The sequence below is a fragment of the Tursiops truncatus genome, chromosome 16 (assembly GCF_011762595.2).
Source record: "Tursiops truncatus isolate mTurTru1 chromosome 16, mTurTru1.mat.Y, whole genome shotgun sequence".
In the NCBI taxonomy this organism is placed as follows: domain Eukaryota; kingdom Metazoa; phylum Chordata; class Mammalia; order Artiodactyla; family Delphinidae; genus Tursiops; species Tursiops truncatus.
In genome coordinates, this window is record NC_047049.1 from 52542543 (window position 1) to 52564869 (window position 22327).

The 22327-nt window shown below is 36.8% G+C and overlaps 1 long non-coding RNA gene across 1 annotated transcript in view; it reads left to right on the top strand.

The window, feature by feature from the left end:
* Window positions 1-7701, top strand: part of LOC141276755 (uncharacterized) — a 67807-nt gene extending 60106 nt beyond the window's left edge. The window contains exon 3 of the long non-coding RNA XR_012326747.1: window positions 7550-7701. This is a non-coding gene — a long non-coding RNA (uncharacterized lncRNA). The remainder of the gene's footprint in view (window positions 1-7549) is intronic.
* Window positions 7702-22327: the final 14626 nt, after the last annotated feature.

The following is a 22327-nucleotide window of genomic DNA, read 5'->3' on the forward strand; positions in this document are numbered from 1 at the left end:
CAATGCAGTGGCTTCTCTTGTTGTGGAGCACGGGCTCTAGGCGTGCAGGCTTCAGTAGTTGTGGCCCACGGGCTTCGTTGCTCCGCAGCTTGTGGGATCTTCGCGGACCAGGGCTTGAACCCGTGTCCCCAGCATTGGCAGGCGGATTCTTAACCACTGCGCCACGAGGGAAATCCGTGTTCCCAGACTCTTGATTGATTCGTAAGTAAGATCCGTGGCATGCTTCAAACCCTAAAATCGTTTGCAAAACATCATGTATGTCCATTTTTTCCAGGATGAAGGGTCCAGAGCTTTCATTAGATTCTTTTAATTTACCCTCAAAAAGTTAAAGAATCAGAGAACAAGAGGAGGAAAAAGTGAGCAAAATACAGCACCTATTCAAAGAAGAATAATTTATATATTTTAAGATATTTTTCATATGAGTACATACACGATCACTTTCTCATCGTATATAAGCAAGGAAGGAAATAAGTTTTCAAATGTATACATTGAGTGGATGGCATTAAAAATAAACAGAGGTAATTTTATCAAACAGAAAACCTCAAAATGATAGAGACAAGTAGTAGGAAATTGCAGTGTTGGCCCCAAAATAATAATGATGTTTACTCTGCATGATTTGAGCTTTATGTCATTTCTACAGATTATCTGGATGTAAATAATAAAATAAATGCTTTCAGATTTGAGGATATGCACCAGTGATTGGATAAGATTATGGAGATGAATCAGTCATGAAGCACAGCTGAAGCTCATTGGTTTATTTAGGGGAGGAGTAAAAAATTACTAGACTGGGGCTCCATTCTCTGTCTCAGCATGGGCTTTAAGTTAAATTTTTTAAGTTATACAATAAGTATTACCAGTTCAGGTATATATGTTTCATAAGTGTGGAATAAAGGCAAGTTTCCCAAGAATTTGCAAATGAGAAGTATCATGTCTGTCCCTTGGAGATTATTTTATTTATTATATAATACATACTGAATACGTCAGTAAAGAGATATGAGAAGTCACACTAAAGAAACAAAATGACCCTCCAGGAGAGTAAGTTGATGAATCCTGGTTTGCAGGACATCCAAATATGCACCAGTGGTGGACGTATTTGGAATTGTAAATTACTCTTGTGCTCTGTAATCTGTTATCTGTGCCCGCTGTTACCTATTTTGATTTACTCTGTAACTTGCCATACTTGGAGGCAAAGATACACTGACCAGGCCCCTGCCAACACTTTATCCATCTGCTATTTTCTCCACTGGCATTCTTATTTGGACGTGGTAGAACAGAGAGGGAAAGCAATGTATATCCTTGGGGTGCTGAAGTACTCAGTTATCTTTGCTGAACTGATGGAGGTCAGTCTACTAAAAGGCATTTCTATAAGGAACAGAGGAACTTCACACCCGAAGAGAGAAACATTAGGCAAACAAGCTTGCCTCCGTGTTTCAGGGGAAGAGCATTATTGTTTGTCCCCAGAATCTGTCTCCTGGCCTAGGCCCTTAATACTCACATGTGAGTTATATAGAAAGGGTTGGTAGCTATAACCAAAAACTTCAAGATCTGGTTTCCTAAATCTATGTGAGACATTAGGACACATGTGAGATTACTTTATTACTCTTTCTCAGAGGGTCACATAAAGGTGGATTTGACCACAGACCACCATTGTCTTGGACACTCCAGTGAAGGAGTATGCAGAAACATGGCAGGAGTGTGGTGTCATACCTGAGTGAAGATGCTGATACTGCCTCAGTATAGTTGAATGGTTGAAGCAATGGGACTGCTACCCAGTCAGTGTCATTTACTTGCTGCAGTGTTCAGTAAGAAAGGTGGAGTCAACTAGGAGTTGGTATTCTATAATGGAAGCTGAAGCAGGACATGCTGGACAGGGCAGTACCCATCAGAAGTGGCTGTGGGTTACAGCAGTGGCGAACTGGACACGGCTATGTGCAGAAAAAGGTGCAGCAGTGACCAGAGTTTACTGCTGTGTTCAGCACATGAGACTGTCAGAGGAAGGCCGGAATAAGAAGGAAAAGAAAATAAGAATGAGAATGAGAATAAGGAGGGGGAGGGAGAGGAAGAGGAGGAAAGAAAAGAAAAACTTTGGGAGGAACATGTAAATTATATGAGTCCTTTTGGAAACCTCTATAGTACTTGGAGATATACAAAAATATAAAATCCAAGGATAAAATGAAAGATGGAAAAACTACTAAAACAGAATGATAGGGTGACTATCATATAGTCTGTCTCTTCAGAATATTCCTATGCCCAGATATCTTTACATGTACCTTTATCAACTTTTCAAGAAGAGTTAATTCCAGTTTTAAACAACATATTCTAGAAAACAGAAAAAGGAAAAAACAATTAGTAAATAATTTTTGAGACTAATACAATTTATTTCAAAAATAAAATAAAGAATTCCAAAAAGAGATTCATTTTGTCCATTTGCAGATTATATAACTAAAATATTAGATAACTATAAATAATAATTAGTGTATTTTAAGAAACATCACTACTCAAAAGTTAGTTGTTAGTACTGCAGCATGATTCGATAACAGAATATAATGCACCATGTTAATAGACTAAATTTTAAAAATCCTATGACTATCACTAGAGGTATAAAAATAATTCTATAAAATTCAACAAGTTATAAAAATAAAAAAGCACTCATGAAACTAGAAAGCAAAAGGAACTTTATTTGGTTAAAAAAAAAAACCTACAAAAAACATTATACCTAATGAAGAAATCTTGATATATTTCCTTAGAGTCTGAGAACAAGGCAAGGATGCCCACTAACACAGCAGCTATGGAACATAAAACTGGAGGTTAGAGCCAACATAATAATAATAGTAGGACAATAAATAAGAACCTAAAAAATCAGAAGGAAAGAGATAAAACTGCCATTCTTTCAGACAGTGTGGGTTTTCTACATTGGCCAATCGACATAATCAATACATAGGAGAGATGAACAGAGTTGCAGAATATAAAACCAACTCATAGAAATAAATAACAGTGGTGGAGTTAGAGGGAGGATGATGAAGTGGGAAGCCCCAGGAATTGTCCCTGCCTCCACAAAACAATTGTACTGGCAGAATCTACCACATGTAAGTATTTTAAAACTCTAAAGTCAGTTGAAGGCTTGCAACTTTCAACAACAGGCTTCGACTATAATAATTTTAGTTGATTTTAGGTAAGATAACTTTGAAAATGAAGAGCATGGAGGTGGCGGGGGGGCTTGCCCTTCAAGATTAAGACATATTACAGCATCATAGAAAGATATATTATGGTAGAAATAAAGAGGTACTGGCATAAGAATAGGCAAATAGACCGATAGAGAAAAATTGATGTCATAAAGGTAGGCTCCTGTCAATGTGAAAACTTCTGTAAGAAAGTTGACCACATAAAGAGGAAAAGAAACCCTGTTTAGTAAATGGTATTATGAAAACTATTCACTAAATGGAGAAATATATTAATGAATCTCTACCTTTTACAACATACAAAAGTAGATTCCAGATGAATTAGAGACCTACATGCAGAGGATAAACATAAGAAGATAATAGGATATTATATAGATTATGATCATTTTGAACTAGTAGAAGCGACCAACTTCTTAAAAAACACTCAAATTGTTTAAATTGTAAGGCAAAAAAATAAATTGATTTTATCAAAATTAATGGTTCCATTCCAATAATGGACACCTTGGATAAAATCACAGATAAATTATAAGAAAATATACTTTCATATCTTGAAAAGAAGTGAGCATCTATACCTAGAAAACACACGGAACTCTTAAAAATCAACAAGAAAAAATTAGGAACCCCAATAGAAAAGTCGGAAAATTATATGAACACACAAATAAGAAGAAATGCAAAGCACGTTAGTAATCAAAGGAGTAAAAATTAAAACAACGAGGTACCTCTTTATACTTATTAGATTTGAAGAAGAAGAACAGCACGTTGGATAGTGCTGGTGTTTGTGGGGTAAAGTTTTGTAGGAATCACTTGCCCTGCTGGTAGGAGTGTGGACTAGGGCCACCATCCCAGAGAGCGACCTGGTACTATGGAGTCAATACATGGGCACATCACTGACTTTCAGCTGGATGTACAGGAACCATGCGTCTGTTGTTAACATTCTGAAATGCTCCTGCTCTGATTGGTTAATAGCTGCTTCCTTTCAGTCCCCTAAATTGCCTCCTGCTACTGCAAATGACTTGGACCTTCCCCTAGGAAACTCTAGATCATTACATAATCCATTGTAGTGATCAGTAGCAGAGCTGGGGTCCTCCAGGAACTTGCTCCAGAACCATAGGCAGTGTCCATTCTTACTAGTCATTTCCTTTGTTATGCCAGGAATATCATTCTTGAAAACACAAGCAATGCATATAACCCAGCAATTCTTCTCTAGATTATATGTCCCAAAGAAGTCTCACACAGATCCATAAAGGACCATGTATAAGAATGTTCATTACAGTGCCTAATAGAGAGTTATTCTTAATGTAAGTGGCCATCATTTGGACAAGTTAAATGTGCTGGATTTACACTGAATTTCTTTGTAACCACTAGAAGCCATAGATTATATGTACAAACATGGTTCCATACTAATAACATGGTACTGCATAAAATAAATTTAAAAAGAATGAGATACATACAAAAATACCAAATAACATATCAATTCTAACTTTAAAAAACTCGAACTTCTCCCCTCAAAAGAAGAGAAAAACGACCACGTTAATTAGAACTCAAAATTTTCCCACAAGGCCATAGAGAGAAATGACAATGTGAAATGAAGAAAACAAAGTAAGTTAAAACCAAAAATAAAACCAAGAAAGGCCTTGAGCAGACCAGTGATCATAGTGTGTCTTGACATGAGAAATGTGCTTAAGATCCATTTCAAAGCATAGGAAAGGAACGAAAAACAGGAAGGGGTGAGAGGGGAGGAAAGGAGGAAAAGAGAGCAAAATGCAAGGTCTATTTTATTAACAGTTTTTAAGCGTAAGCCAGAATCCAGGAGGCCAAAACACAAAATTCTGGGGGCATTGAAATCGTGGGGTCATGGGCCTGAATGGCTGACAGTGAGCACATAGGCAGGGTTGATGGATGAAGGTGAAGTCTCCTGGTGGAAGCTTGGCTGGGTCACCCTTCCCTGTGCAGCTCCTCTCCCTCAACCTCACTGTGGCTCTTCTTCACAAATCTGCCACTGGCATACATATAATATTTTTTAATAGATCTTTATTGGAGTATAATTGCTTCACAGTGCTGTGTTAGTTTCTGTTGCACAACAAAGTGAATCAGCTATATGCGTACACATGTCCCCATATCCCCTCCCTCTTGAGCCTCCCTCCCATCCCCCCATCCCACCCCTCTAGGTCATCTCAGAGCACCGAGCTGATCTCCCTGTGCTACGCTGCTGCTTCCCACCAGCCAACTATTTTACATTTGGTAGTGTATGTATGTTGATGCTGCTCTCACTTCTCCCCAGCTTCGCCCTCCCACCCCATGTCTTCAAGTCCATTTTCTATGTCTACCTCTTTATTCCTGCCCTGGGAAAACTGGACAGCTACATGTGAAAGAATGAAATTAGAACACTACCTAACACCATACACAAAAATAAACTCCAAATGGATGAAAGATTTAAGTGTAAGACCAGACACTATAAAACTCTTAGAGGAAAACAGGAAAAAGACTCTTTGACATAAACCACAGCAAGATCTTTTTTTTTTTTTTTTTTTTTTTTTGCGGTACGCGGGCCTCTCACTGTTGTGGCCTCTCCTGTTGCAGAGCACAGGCTCTGGACGCGCAGGCCCAGCGGCCATGGCTCACGGGCCCAGCCACTCCGCTGCACATGGGATCATCCCGGACCGGGGCACAAACCCGTGTCCCCTGCATTGGCAGGCGGACTCTCAACCACTGTGCCACCAGGGAAGCCCGCAAGATCTTTTTTGACCCACCTCCCAGAGTAATGGGAATAAAAACAAAAATAAACAAATGGGACTTAATTAAGCTTAAAAGCATTTGCACAGCAAAGGAAACCATAAACAAGATAATTTTTAAATAGTCCATTTATTTAAAAAATAATTAATAGGGACTGGACCAATTTCTTCAGGAGAGGTCAGTTATTGCTGAAGCATTGCATAAAAGTTGTTTGAGTAAAGAAGTTGGGGGACCGCATTCTAGGAACCATTATCCCCTATAAAATTTCACAGTTACATTTTCAAGCAGCCCAAAGCCGTATTTCATGCAGATACTATAAGCACAAAGGCAGCATATAAAGCATAATTGTTTATTGTATAGGCTGATGGAGAAACGAGCATTTCCACCAGGGCAGACGGCCAATTCAGAGCAGGCTCCCAAAGAACTTTACAAGGCTCTGTGGGGCTGGCCAAGTCAGCAGAGGACGGCCAGAAATCCTGCCTTCTAAACTGAAGTTTGACTTCCCAGGTGTGAGGGATCTCTTCTGACTCAAAACTCCCAACAGACTTTATCTAACTCTCTTTGCAGATGAGCAGTCTTTTAACATAACATTTATTTGTGTCTACGCTCCCTTAAGAGACCAAGAATTTCTTTGATAAGAGAACTTGTATTTCATTCAGCCTTGTTTCTAGTATACGGTCTAGCACAGACAATAAAAGTTCTGTGTTTGGTGGTATTGACTGAATACGTATCTCTGAGGGAAAATACTCAGTTTAACAGTTTTTTGGTAACACATTTCTATGAACCAACAGAGGTTCATGTTAAAATTTACCAATCAGAAAATCATTTAATACTAAAGGTTTTTATTTCTCAGAATCTATAAATTTAAAGCATAAAATTTTAAGAAAAAGTGATTTATACCTCCATTTCCCAAACTCTGTTCCAAGGAATTCTAGCTCTTAATGTTCTGGAGAATCATAATATGCACTTACATACTGAGAGATTTTTTAAATAGTGCATTTTTTAAACAGCTTTTTTTTTAAACTTAGGTTTTTATAAATTTTATTTTATCATTGAAACTTTCTATCTAACACCTATTACCATCCCCTGTGGAAGTGATATTTCCAAGCACACACTTTGGGAAATGTTGCTCTGACAGGGGATTTCATGGGAAAAATAAAAGAAATATATTTCACCTTGATTCTTCCAGATGTGTTTGTTTTGACAATCTTCAATAAAGAATTTCAAGATTACACTGATCCTCAGTTTACTTTTGGTAGTTATAGAACAATAAATATATTTATTTATTTAAGTTAAATAGATATATTTATTTCAGTTAAACATATATAAATGTTTGTGAAACATGTATGTGAAACATAACAATATAACAATAAAGTTATGAAAATAACTTTGGGTGGTTCTATAACATGAAAACAAAATAAAATCATCATTTGCCTATATTTCTGGCAAATTAGATTACATTATTAAATTAAATGTATTCTTGTTCTGCAATTATTTGCACCATCCCCCAAGCAACTTTCCTGGAGAATTGGTTTTTTTGGAGATGACTTGCTATTTGGTTAATGGGTGGTGGGCAGAAGTGACAGCAGGTCTGTTTTAAGTCTAACCTTAAGAAATATCATATATTTCTACACCAGGAGCTCCTGGCCTCCGCAACAGAAGAGCATGCCTCAGGTGGCCACTTCCACACCAGTGACATCTCCAGAAGGAGACACCTGCTGCAGGGCCACACCAGGCATCTGGTGGACCTGTATCCTGAAATTAAACTGCCCCAGCTGACCCACAAATGCACAAGTATGAAATAAATAGAAATAAACATTTATTGTTTTATGTTGCTAAGACTTCATAGTTGTTTGTTAAAACAGTAATAGCTAAGGCACTGTCAAATGTACATGATCATTAACTTTTCTAAGAAACTTGTCTGTGGAATCTGTCTCCTCTTCAAGTACTCCAATGCCCCACTCAACCAATGCAATTCCTGTTGGGACTCTTGAAATGTATGTCAGCATCACCTGTTCCAGCCTTTATTTTGCCAAACCCAAAAAACACCTGTCCTCATCTTACTCACCGTTAAACACACTTGACCTCTCAGTGCTTCTGTAAACACTACTTTCCTCTCTTGGCTTCCTTGTCACCCACTGTCCTGATGGTGTTGTTTGTTTGTTTATTTTCTTGACTTATACTGAGCACTCCATTCTGGACATCTTTGTTGGACCATTCAACTCTGCTTTACCTATTGCGATATTTAAGTTTTGGTCTTGAACTCTCTTTTTTATCTCTATCTACACTTCCTCTCTAGACAGTATCATCCGGTTCCAAGACTTCAAATATTGTGTTTGTAATCCAAATGCTAAATTTTTATCTCAGCCTCCAAAGTCTAAACTTGTATGTATAAAATGTCCACTCAGCATCTCCATCAATATGTTTAATAAGTGCCTTTACCACTGAGGGTGCTTGTTGGCAAACAGAACTGTAGCTATTTCAACAGGAATGTATTAAGGATATACATTAGCTCACAGAATCTCTTTAAGGACTAGAGAATCAGGCATGAGAGCTACAAAGTCAGGAATATGCAACATATTACCATCTGGACTACTCTGCCTTCGCTGTCACTGGGCAGCAGCACCTGAGTCCACCAGTAGCCACTGACACTCTTGCATGGACCAAGGCCAGTGTGGCCTCTTATCATTAATGGTTATTGAACAGCATGTCCTTCTCCAGATGGTTCTTTTTCAGATCTAAATATGAAGATGCATTTGATTGACAATACCTAAGTAACACTTGTGTTCCTACTGCAAAAAAAAGCTGGAAAAAGGACTTACGACTTCTAGCTTGGAAAGTCAGGACTCATATAGCTGGAAATTTCATGAACATGATATGTCAATCAAGTAGTCTAGATAATGCTGTAGTAACCAAAAAAGAAAAATCTCAATGGCTTAAAACAACAAATGATGAGGGAGTACATGGAAGGTGCTTAGCATATCTGAGACATTCTGGAATTAAGGCTGATAGGAGGCTCCAATCTCAACATATGACCTCCAAAGCAGAATAAAAGGGCGTGGTAAATTGGGAAAGGGCTCTTAAAACATCCACCTGGAAGTAATACACATTACCTCTTCTTGCAATTCATTTGTCAAAGCAAATCACATGACCATGCCTAATATTACAAAGGATAGGGAGGTGAGATCCTACCCTGTTCCCAGAATGAGAGAACTGATTTTTTTGTGAACAAGCCTCATGATTACAACATACAGGAACAGTTGTTACAAAGAGACCACAGAGCCCCTTCGACGTGTAAGTCATATGGTGAAACTTCTTCCACTTGAAGTCCTCCAATGTCTTGGCATCATTGAGAATAAAAGTCAGATTCCTTGTCATGGCCTTGATCCAGCCTCATCTCAAAACAAGCCCCTTGATCACTTGTCTCCAGCCGCTCAGCATTTCTGGTTTGAAGTCTTTGAGCTTGTTTCTTTGCCTTAAGTGTTCCCCCCACAAATTTTACCTGCCTTACTCTTTTTCATCGCTCAGTTGTCAGATCACGATTTACCTTACATTCTATTAGGTAAAATTGATGGTTCTTTAATAGTACTTTTCACCAGGTTAAATGATCCTGTTTATGAATTCACTTAACTGTGACTACCTAATAGAACACCCGACAGATTGTTGGTGCTTATCAATATTTGTTGAATGTGTAAATCAGTGACAAACTGAATGAATAAATGAAACGCCTTATTCATTATTACCACACTACCTCTAAATATTTGGACTGAGGACATTAAGTTACAATGAGCACAAAGTTTTTCAAACTTATAATTGTTGGAATTTTGGCACAAAACATTAACTCTGATATTAGTAAATTACTCTCTAAAAACTTTCAGTGATGCCCCAGATCCTTAGAATAACATAGAAAAGAACTTTATAAATCTGGAAACAACGCATTTTTCTAGATTAAATTACATTAATCTTTACCTCCTTATCCACACTAAAAATTAACCAGAATGAATAATTAACCATTTTTCTAACTTCATACAAAAATATACTCCATTGAAGGAAAAATTCAATCTGCAGGAATCATGCCTAGAGATATTTATGCATATTTGCTATTACAATGAAAGATCTTGCTTCCTTCTCTTCTCTAAGTCCGGTCCCTTCATGTGTGCTCTAGATCCATCTCCTTTTTTCTTGTTGGGAGTTCATTCCCTTATGATACCTGTATCTATTTCTTTTTTTTAAACAGTAATTTTATTGGAGTATAATTGAAACACAATTAACCACACTTGTTTAAAGTGTACAATTTGGTAAGTGTGGTAAGAGCACACTTTTACACACCTGTGAGGTAACCAGGACCATCAAGGTAGTCCACATATCCATGACCCCAAAAGCCCACTTTCCTATTGCACTGTCTCCCTGGCTACAGGCAGCCACTAATGTGCTTTCATTCACTGTGTACTAGTTTTTGTTTTCCAGAACTTTAGATGAATGAAATCATACAGTATGTCTCCTTCTATGTGTGGCTTCTCTTTACTCATGATTATTTTGAGATTTGTCCATGTTGATCCATGTTATTGTTGAATAGTATTCCCTCGGTTGGATATGCCAAGGTTTGTTTATCCATTCACCTGATGATGGGCATTTGGGTTATTTTCAGTCTTTAACTATTACAAATAAAGTTGCTACGAATATCTGTGTACAAGAACACATATGATTATATGTTTCATTTCTCTAGGGCAAATATCTAGAAGAAGAATGGCTGGACTATATGGTAAGTGCACATTTAACTTCTTAAGAAACTGCCAAACTGTTTTCCAAAGTGGTTGGAGCATTTTACCTTCCACCATCAGTGGATGAGAATCTCAGTTCCTCTACAGTCTCACAAACACTCAGTACAGTCAGTTAAAAAAATGGTGGCTGTTATAATTGGTGCATAGTGGTATCTCATGTTTTGAATTTAAATTTTTCTAATAATTGTGAGCATTTTATATGTTTGTTTGCCATCTGTTTATCCTCTCTGTTGATGTGTCTATTTAAATAGTTTGCCTATATTTTCCATTGAGTTGTTTAAGTCTTCTTAGTAGTTTTAAGAGTTATTTTTGTATTCTAGCTATAAGTCCTTTATCAGACATATGATTTGCAAATATATTTATTTTTATTTTATTTGACCTCCTAGACAGCCCCATTCACTCTGCCCCCACTACTACTACTATGTTCCATAGCTTCTTACAGATACTACCTCAAAAGTATTATCCTTTGTCCCTTCCTTTCCACCCGGAACTAATAGTAGCATCAATTATTATTATTTTCTGTACTCCCTCCTGCTTATCTTATTTCCCCACTGGATTGTAAGCTCTACCAGGACATAGATTTTGTCCTGTTCATCACTGGAATCCTGACACCTGGAATAGTGCCTAGCATGCAAGCATGTATATCCTTAAAGGCCAGATAAAAAGCACCACTTGTGTAAAGCCAACAAGAAGCTCCCAAGCAAAGTTAATTTCATCTTTATCTGTTCTCATGTAGTACTCTGTGTATCCTGCTATATCAGCAATGCTTTGCATTATTATCCTTACTTTCTACTGCTGAAGGAGTGTTGCTAAGACAAGCACAGTGGCTTACTTGTTCCATGAGATACGATCTCTAAAAGTCCCTAGTGCACTACCTTCATGCATTTTATTTCCTTTATTCTTTCCATAATTTCTTCCCTTCTGTACTCATAATAAGCACATAATAAGCACCATCAATCAATTAAAAATTGATGGATATTATACATCAAATAAACAGAAACTATTAAATTCATCGAAACACATGTCCATGCATATTACAAACAGATAGGGGGTTCTGTGTATCTATATAACACATTTTCAACAAAAGCACATTTTTAAGTTTAAATTTCTCATGGATATCACATGTGAACCCAGGCAGACACTTCTGTATAAATAGTTGGATACATGTTACATTTCTAACCTATAGTTTCTGAGAGGGTGAGTATTATTTCTATATATGTATAACTATATAGAGACATCCATATAATACTACATTCATATAGCAGCCTGTAAAGCTTTAAGATATAACAAGTTGCACCACAAAAAATGGAAGATTTTAAAAATAGAAATCACAGCTTTTCACTGAAGGGAAGGGATCACACACAGTGATTTCATGAACACGTTGTGACAAGCATAGGTTTTTCTTGTGTAGTCAAAGAACTCCTGGGCAGTATACTTGATGTTGCATTTCTCAAAGTGGAGCCCAAGGGCCAGCTACATAAGAGTCCTTCTGTGTGTGTTAAACCTTCAGTATGCAGGACACCTCCCCACCTCACCGCATCAGGGTATCTGGGGATCAGACCCATGAATCAGGACGTTTTACAAGCTTGACAGATGATTCTGTTGCACACTGTATTCCGAGAATCGTCGATCTAAGGCACCCTGCCTTGGGCAAACAGCCTTGGGTTGAAGAATGAGAGGCACGATGGGAGAACAGCTGTGAGTGGGAAGTTCGATAATCTGTGTGAGGCACAGAAGGCTGGTTGCGTGGTGGGTGCTGGCATGCGCTGAGTGCTGGATTCAGCAGGGTGTGGGTGATTACAGAACAAGGATTGTTTTAACGAGGACCTTATGTTCCCCTTCAAGGTTAAGGAAGCAAGACTCTCAGCTGTCTGCTTTTCCATGTCTCACTTCCCTTTCATTCTCCACCTGTTCTTTGACCTTCCTGTCAACTGTTTCCATCAGAAATATGTTCTGAATCTTGGCAGAGCTCAGCACTGCCTCCCTCTGTTGTGTCTTGTCGTCACCTTGCTTTAGCACATCCAGACTCGGTTATGGTCAGGGGCACAGAGTGTCAGCCATTACCCAGCGTCTTAGGAAAAGTCACTTCTGAAATCTGGTGACAACTTCTCTGCACACAGAGAATATTAGAGATGAGAGGCATTTTCGAAATCACCTAGGCTACGGTAGGTCCCTCATTTTAAGCTACGGTAACAGCTTTAGAAAGCAGTTAAAAACCTGTAGGATCATAAAGCAGCCTAGCAGCCAACCCGATCCTGTACCCAGGTCTCCGCTCTCCCACATGATCTTCCAGAAATTCACTGTAATACATCTTTAAATAGAACTATTATCTAGGGTCTTCAGTGAACACCAAACAAATTTTAATGGATAAATGAAGCACTGGGTGATTAATCGATCACTGACTGAAAGATGAATAAACATATTGATGAAAAAAGAGAATTAAGAATGGGTTTCAGTATCAGGTAGACAGTCTATGAATGCTAGAAACCCAAATGTAGTCAATAAACTGCATTTTAGAAAAACATTTTGTTAGCTGTAATTTGTTATTTTGTGTTTAATAATATCTATGACACTCAACCTCACAAGACACTTCCCATGTACAATCCCATTTGACACTTTAAAAAATGTTAACAGATATTCATAAACCTGTCCATAAGCTTTAACAAAAAGCTTGAGGTTGTGAGATGTTAAGAAGTTTGACATTTTATGCAGCTAGCTACAAGCAGACTTAGAATACAAATCCAAATCCATTGCATCCTTTTCATTGGCAATGAAGGAGAAAAACTACATACAAAAGCCCTTCTCAGAAAGTTTTTAAGGAAACTCAGATAGTCTGACTCTTAGATTATTTAAGCCAAATATGTTAAAAAAAAAAAAAAAGTAAATTAACTACATTTAAAAAAAGAGCCACAGTAGCTGAATCTAAAATTTAAGAAGAAATAAAGATAGAAATGGAAAAAAGCAGTGCTGTTAAGGACTGGAATACATGATGATTGTGGTGTGCTTTGCTGTTATCAAGCATCTGGCTCCACCACCAGCTCATGCATAGCTCCCACTATTTTAAATCCAGTCCTTAATTCTGGCCACATTGGGCTACTCAGAGTCCATCAGGAAATCATAGTAGAGGTTGCCTTCTGTGTACATACTCAATTGTTTATTTAATGATATTAAATATTATTTTTTACTAAAAGTTAATATATTTCCAATATACATATGTGTTTTATGTGTTTATTTTAAAATATAGAAAATATAATTGAAATAATATATATATATAGTTTATTTATAAGTGACACTTCAGAGTTGTATATGACAATTTTTGACTTAAATATAATATAATTTTTGGCTTAAAATGATATCTTCTTGAAAAATATTTTCAATGGTGACGTGGTATTCTATCATATAGTTATTTCATAATTAATATAACCAATTCCCAATTGTTGGAGTTGCCATTTATTTCCATAATTTCACTCTTATGATAAGGATATACTAAGGATCTTTATATATAAATAATGTATCTGTTTGTAGCTATTTTCACAGTATATATTTTGCTAAAAATAGAAATACTGAGCACATCAACTCCCTATTCCCTTCGTATCATGCTGAACCTATTAACATGTGACATTGACAAGGCATTCTCTTTCACCTGAGATTGATTATAATATTTTTCTTTTGTTTGACTAAACTTAGACTTACCTTGAGCCTATAATTTTTTAAAGGTTAATATGCTTTAAATAAATTTCTTGATTTAATATAGAGAAGAAATCTAAAACTTAAAGAGATAAAAATTTTGAAGTAGATTTATCATTTGCAATCTATTTACCCACCCACTAAATATCACTTCAAGAGTATACCAAAGCACTTCCTTTACCAGTCATTGATGAAAACATTGGGGGGGTGGACCAACATTCCCAAACATGACAACGCTATTCTTTGAATGCAAGGTAAGCTGGTGGCAAATGTTGCTTTTGAAATGGGCTCCTTTATCTCACTAGAGATTGGAGAGTCATGGTTTTCAAAGGAAATATTGGAATGTAACTCAGATCCAAGGTGAGAGTGGTTAGCATATTAGGCAGCAGAACTAGACTGGCAATGAAAATGGATTAACTCACAGAGGTCTTTGGTAAAGGCTGATTGATCAGTGATTTGAATAAATGAAAAACACTCTAGACGAAGTAATCAAAATCTGCCTTTGCCAACATAATGCAACATGATATATTAAAGGTCCTCTACCAATTTCTAGGCTTGAGCCAGTTTAGAAACCCAGAGCCAATTAAATATTGGAGAGGCCAAATATCCTTGCAGGAAGACCATGTATAGCATTTCAGATGTGAACTGTGAATCTTTTGTCTATATATTCCCAAAGTCACCTTTGGCTATGTGGCTATGCATTGGGGAAGAGGAGGAGAGAAGGAGGAAGAGAAGGAGAGAAGAAAGAGAAAAATGAGAAATATCCTGATGTTTTAGAAATGATTCAACATTGGCTGTGAACTGACACTAATATTTGCAGATCCAGAATTTCAAGACATTCAACTGGCAAGAGTGGGGCTTATTAAGGTTAGGTAATCAAGAAAGCTTTTACCTAAGTATATCTCGTGGTAGGTCTACAGGAATACATAAGAGATATGAGCCAAAGGGCCAAACAAAGCTCTCTAGAGTTCCTTCACCTTGAAATAATAAAACAGTACTGTGTCCTTGGGGAAAATTCAGAGATTGGTCTCAACTTCAGTGACTTGAAAGGTACAGGTAATTGCTATTCTAACTCCATTTAGCATTAAAGTTAGATTCAAGAAAGACGGATTGAGCAAACCCCTCCTGCTAATAATAATCGTGAACCCTAGAAAGTGTTGGAAGATACTGCAACTTGACTAAAAGCATCCATAAACTAGACAGGAAATAGCTATTGATGCAAATTAGGTCAGCTTGACATTTAATCGATTTCCTTCCATGGGAAGGAAAGTTTGGATGGTGCACAGAGCATAGAGGTTAAGCAGAATTTAGAGCATAGAGCATAGAGGTTAAGCAGAATTTAGAAGTTTTGCTAGGCTGATGCATTAAAAGTTAGAGTATAGGACTGCCCAAGTGTGGAAATTGAGTAGGGAACCATGGAGAAGGAAGACTCTAGAGAAGGGAACCATGAAGTCTACATACAAATTTCTCTCATATCCTTGCTGGACAACTAAATTACATGTGGATAAGGCAACACTCCCAAAAAACCAATGCAAAGCAAAAGCTGGATGAATTGTAGAGCTAAGCAGAGATTTCAGCTGCTGCTCAGTGCTGAGGAAAGAGAAAGTACTGGTAGTAAGAGAGGCTTTTTAAACAACTTGGACTTTCCATTGAAAACTCTGAAGGGCCAGGTCTTAGGAGTAAGAACCTACTATACTACAGCCTAAAACCAAGCCTCCAAAGAATTAAGTTAATGCGCTAGTAATTTAACTCCCTGCCAAATTCAAACTCAGTATTCTTCAGAGGTAAAATTAACAAGCATACAAAAAATAGAATCCAATCTCTAAAATATGTCACTTACAATGCTTTGGGATGCAATGAAAAATTCCAGTCATGAGAAGAAGCAGGAGAATGTGAACCATAATCAAGAGAAAAATGGCCAACAAAAACAGATTCATCTGTGACCCAGATATTGGAATTGGCAGAGAGGCAATTTAAAATCACTTTCATAACTATTCTTTAAGATGCACAGGGAAAGGTAGATATAATAAGTAAAGAGAGACTAACAAAAAGATATGAAAACTTTAAAACTAAACAAAAAAAGAGAATTGATCATTATAATCTGAAATTGAAAATTAATTGAATGAGCTCAACAGAAGTTTGGATACTACATAAAGAAGTTTCAGTAAACTTGAAGTCAAGTTTCTATAAGAAATTATCCAAATCGAATCAAATTTATGCACAGTGGAATAAAAGATTTAGAAAATTAACAGAGTCATAATGACGTATTGGACAAGAGAAACCAGGCTAATGTATGAAATCTGATCTTGAGAAGATTATTAGAGAGAATAAAACATAAAAATATTTGAAGAAAGAACTTCTGAAAATTTAACAAATTTGGTGAAAAACATCAATTCACAGATCTAAAAAACTCAGGGAATACAAAGGAAGATAAATACAAAAGAAACCACACCTAGGTATATCCTGATCAAACTTCTGAAAATTAAACATAAAATGAAAATCTTAAGTCTGAGTAAACTAAAATCACGTTACGTATAGACACAAACAATGAGAATATTGGCTACACCTCATCAAAGCAAAGGAGGCCAAAGACAATGGAGATATGTATTTAAAGTGGAGGAAGGGAGGAAAGGAGGAAAGGAAGGAAGGAAGGAAGGAAGGAAGGGGAAGGGAAGGGAAGGGAGACAAAAGCCCTTTTGTTGCTGGATATAGAACTTCAGAAGTCCTATATCCAGCAACAAAATCCTTCAGAATAAAGGTAAAATATTTTCAGATAAACAAAAGTGAAAAATTTATCAGCACAGTGACACACTATAACAAATGCCAAAGCAAGTTCAGTCTAAAGAAAAAATGACATCAGATGCACATTTGAATCTACAGAGAGAAGTAAAGAGCTTGTCAAATGATAAATATTTGAGGCAATGTAAAATTCTATTTTTTCTTTTCCTGAGTTCTTTAAAAATCAATTAAATATTCAAAGCAAAAATAATGCATATGAAAATTTTCAACATATGGAAAAGCAATGCATGTGAAAATAAAGCAGAAGATGGATAAATAGAATTTCACCTATATTGTATGTGAAGAGATATAATTGAATAATATTAATTCAAGGTAGACTATTTTAAGATGAGTGCATATTATAATCAGTAGAACAACCACAACAACAATATATTAAATAATATAACTAAAAAAATTAAGATAAAATGGAATACTAAAAATATTTTTTGGTGTAAGCATAACTTTATTAAAAAATTTTTTTTAATTTAAGTACAGTTGATTTACAATGTTGTGTTAGTTTCAGGTATACAGCACAGTGATTCAGATATATATATATATATATATATATATATATATACCTTTTCAGATTCTTTTCCCTTACAGGTTATTATAAAATATTGAGTAGAGTGCTATACAGTAGGTCCTTGTTGGTTATCCATTTTATATATAGTAGTGTGTATATGTTAATCTCAACCTCTTAGGAAGACCATAGTACTTTGTACTTGAATGGCTAAAATTATTTTAAAACTAAAACTGACAATACCAAATACTAACTAGCAAGCACATGGAGCAGCTGGAAAATCAGCATTGCTGGCCGGAATGTGAAGTGATGAAACAACATTGTAAACTGTGTGCCTTTTATTTATCAAATTAAATGCTCAAGTTTCAACCAGGATCCAGTCAGAGTTAGAAACCATGCCAGTAATCTAGATATGGAAAATGTGATACGGAGAATTGTTAACTGTAAAAGGCATTTAACTATTAAAAGGGCTAAAAGAGGTTTCAAAGGGGTCCATAAGCATCAAATGCCAAAAGCAGCTACTACGACAGATGGAGAGAGATGTGAACAGCAAAAGAGCTGGAGTCTTAGAAGAGGGCCACCACAGCCACTCCCTCACACACAAACACTGAAGGCACACAGGCAGACTTTTTTTTTTTTAACACCTTTATTGGAGTATAATTGCTTTACAATGGTGTGTTAGTTGCTGCTGTATAACAAAGTGAATCAGCTATACATATACATATATCCCCATATCCCTTCCCTCTTGCGTCTCCCTCCCACCTTCCCTATCCCACCCCTCTAGGTGGTCACAAAGCACCGAGCTGATCTCCCTGTGCTATGCGGCTGCTTCCCACTAGCTATCTATTTTATGTTTGGTAGTGTATATATGTCCATGCCACTCTCTCACTTTGTCCCAGCTTACCCTTCCCCCTCCCTGTGTCCTCAAGTTAATTCTCTACGTCTGCATCTTTATCCCTGTCCTGCCCCTAGGTTCTTCATATCCTTTTTTTTTTTTTTTTAGATTCCATACATGTGTGTTAGCATACGGTATTTGTTTTTCTCTTTCTGACTTACTTCACTCTGTATGACAGACTCTAGATCCATCCACCTCACTACAAATAACTCAGTTTTGTTTCTTTTTATGGCTGAGTAATAGTCCATTGTATATATGTGCCACATCTTCTTTATCCATTCATCTGTCGATGGACACTTAGGTTGCTTCCATATCCTGGCTGTTGTAAATAGTGCTGCAATGAACATTGTGGTACATGACTCTTTTTGAATTATGGTTTCACAGAATCAGACTTCTTAAAAGAGGATGTGGCTGATATGGGGACACAGTATTGAAGAAACTTGCCAGAGAGCTAAACTGCGAGTCTGTTGTGGGGGTGACAAAGAGAGATGCCAGAGTGTGTAAGCACTTGGGCAGATGATCTCAAAGACTTGTCTTCGATTTGGTGTATTAGTTATCTACCACTGCATAACAGATTAGGTATCTACTGCTGCATAACATGAGCTTGAAACAATAAAAATTTATTATCTTATTATTTCTGTGGGTCAGAAATTTTGGGAGCACCTTACCTTGGTCTTCTGGCTCAGGTTATCTCATGAGGGAGCAATCAAGACGTTTGCTGGGGTTGCAAAGTTCAATTTAGGGAGGATTAGCTTAAAAGCCCACTTATGAGCCTATGGCAGGTCTCAGAAGATTCGATTCCACAATCACTGGCTGTTGACTGGAAACCTCAGTTCCTGGCCATATGTGCCTCTCTATAGAGCTGCTCACAACATGGAAGCTTGCTTCCCCCAGAATGAGGGATTCAAGAGATAAATGAGAGAAGAAAGCTACAGTCTTTTTGTATCCTAACCTTGGAAGTGACATCCCATCAATTTTGCTGCCTTTTTTTTTTTTTTCCTAGAAGTGAGTACCTAGGTCCAGCCTAGAATCAAAGGGAAGGAATTCCATAGGGGAGTGATTGAATACTAGGAGTCAGTGATTGAATACTAATATTCTAATTGAATATTAGAAGCCATGCTAAAGGCTATCAATTTAGAGCTTGAGGGAAAGAAATCTTTCTAGTTAGTATAGCCTGCAGAGCAAGGAATTCTTTCTCTTAACCCTAGGGACCTAGTCTTATCTAATGATATACAAAGTATCTGAGTCAGATCAGGATGCTCCTTCAGTAACAACAGTAGGGGACTCACAGTCAGCTCAGCCAAGATCTTGGAAAAAAGTTAAGCTTCTTTAACAATAGACTATTTTCCTTTTCTTAAATAGCTCATAGTATTCAGTTGGATCTTGGTAGAGATTGAACACATGATCTTGAGAGACCAATGATCATGAGACCAAACTGCTTGCTCATGATGAGCTGGAAGTTGATTCAAATATGAATAAAATTAGGAGTAACAAGCAGTCTTCCTTCATCAAGTGGAAATAAATAGTATATTGAGGGCTGTGAATCAACAGGCCCTGAAGAATTGTGACTCTCTTCATTGATTTTTAGCTGAAATAAAACTTTTCAGACTTCATACTGAGATTTTAAAAGACATATTGATTTATTTAATTTTCAGGAAAGTTCTATTCTATTATGTGTGCTGTTGTCACTTTGTTCCAGTGTCTCTGATTTTTCTTCAGGGAGACATGGATATAATATTTTATCCTCATAACTATCATTTTCTTTCTCATACTTTTTATTCATTTCATCCTTTTGCATTGAATTCTTGGGAGAACCTCCTGATGTTTCCTTCAATGTCATTGGTTTATTATTTCAAAGTGTTGATTCTTATTCTGGATGCTACTGATGGGATTTTAATTCTGTGACTATGTTTTACTTTTGTTGCAATAATTCTTTATTCCCTATAACATCTTTTTATTGCGAACTGCCTTTTTAAAATTTCATCATATTTTCTCCTTATGACTTTCCCCTCCTATTTCATAGAAACTACTTCTGTTGTATTCTGCTACATATATAAGTTTTTAAACTTTGTTTTTTAATTCTTTTCATGTTCTAAAATATTTTGGTCTTAGGAATCCTTTACACTCTTAAAAATTATAGAGGACCCCAAATAGATTTTTATTTTGCAGATTATACCTGTCAGTGTTTGCCACATTAGAAATTAAAACTAAGAAGTTTTAAAATATTTGTTTAGTAATTTGTTTGAAATAATATAAACCCATTACAATAACAGCTGACCTAATGGAAGAGAGATATATATTCCCCTATCTGCTCCTACATTCAGTCTATCGCAAAATCATGTTATATACTCTTTGAAGAGAGAATGAAAGTACAAAGTGCAAATAACATCTGAGTATTATCATGAAAATAGTTTTTACATAATGGGCCCTCTGAAATGGTCTCAGGGACCCCAAGGGTCCCCAGACCACACTTTGAAAATTGCTGCTCTCATATATTTTTTCAGAGGTTAGCTTTTTTTCTGAGTCAATACTATAATTTTTCATTTCACTTCATGTCATTTGTTCCTTTACTATTATATTATTGCTTGATAGGAGATGCTTTTATAACACACCATTCAAATAAATATGTTACCGAAATCATTTCAAGTTCACATGGCCAACAGAAGATGTGGTAAATTGCATTCATGTTCCCCACCAATGCTTCACATTTGTCCATCTCTGCATCCTTTGCAATATAATCTTTCAGTGCCCTCATAGGAAGGAAGATTGTGAGGCTCCTGAATCTCGGTTCTGCCATGTGACTTGCTTTGGCTAGAGGGATACAAACAGAGGCTTGAAATAGGCAGTGCTTCTGATGTCACCGTGAAAAAGACATGCCTGGGCTACTTCCCTGGTCCAAGAAGGAGGATGAGAGAAACTTGGCAGAGTTGCCAAGACAATTTAGACCAGTGAAGTTGCAGGCAGCCCACAGAGCCATGAGCTATATAGATAACTTATTATTGTTACAAGTCCCTGAATTTGTGTTTATTGCACAGCAGTTGTTAACCGATACAAAAAAGGACAAGCAAAAGGGATTGGTGTTATATTACTTGTCGTAAATGTACAAGACACAGTGCTCCTTTTCAGTCAATTAATATCATCGGAGTAGATAATTATGTTTCCCAGGTTTTCCAAACTAGAAAACAGGATAAGAAACAAAACCTAGGTCTGTATGAGGACAGAAGCCCTCATTGTTTTTCTAGAAAAGTTAATGGGACTCTATAGGGACCGTTATCAGCAAACAACAGAAATGGTGTGTGTGTTTGGACCGTTAAGGATCTCTCAGGTAATTAGCTGATTTAGCAGTCGATGTCTATGTGCTGTTCAGCTGGCTCTTTCCAACGAGATTTAGAACATGTTTCTGTGTTATCTGGAGGGTACCTACCCTTGGCTGTCCGTCATTCTTATTCTATGTATTATTGCAGCCGTAGGAAGCTCTATCCCTGACATTTCTCCTATCAAATCTCAAGTGTTTCCATCAAGAACTATTTTATTGTTTAAACTTTTGAACAACGGATCTTACCATAGGCTTAAGAGTGAATTGTTGTAGATGGAGTTGTGATATTTTTGTTCTTGTCCAGTGGGTTTTTAGAACCAGGTTTTAGTAGCTGCTCTCTGAAGGAAGTTCTGTTATTACTTGGCTAACTCTGCTAATGTCATCCATGAAGAACACAATGATTGTCTTTGATTAACTGAAGAGGAATATGTGGGATTG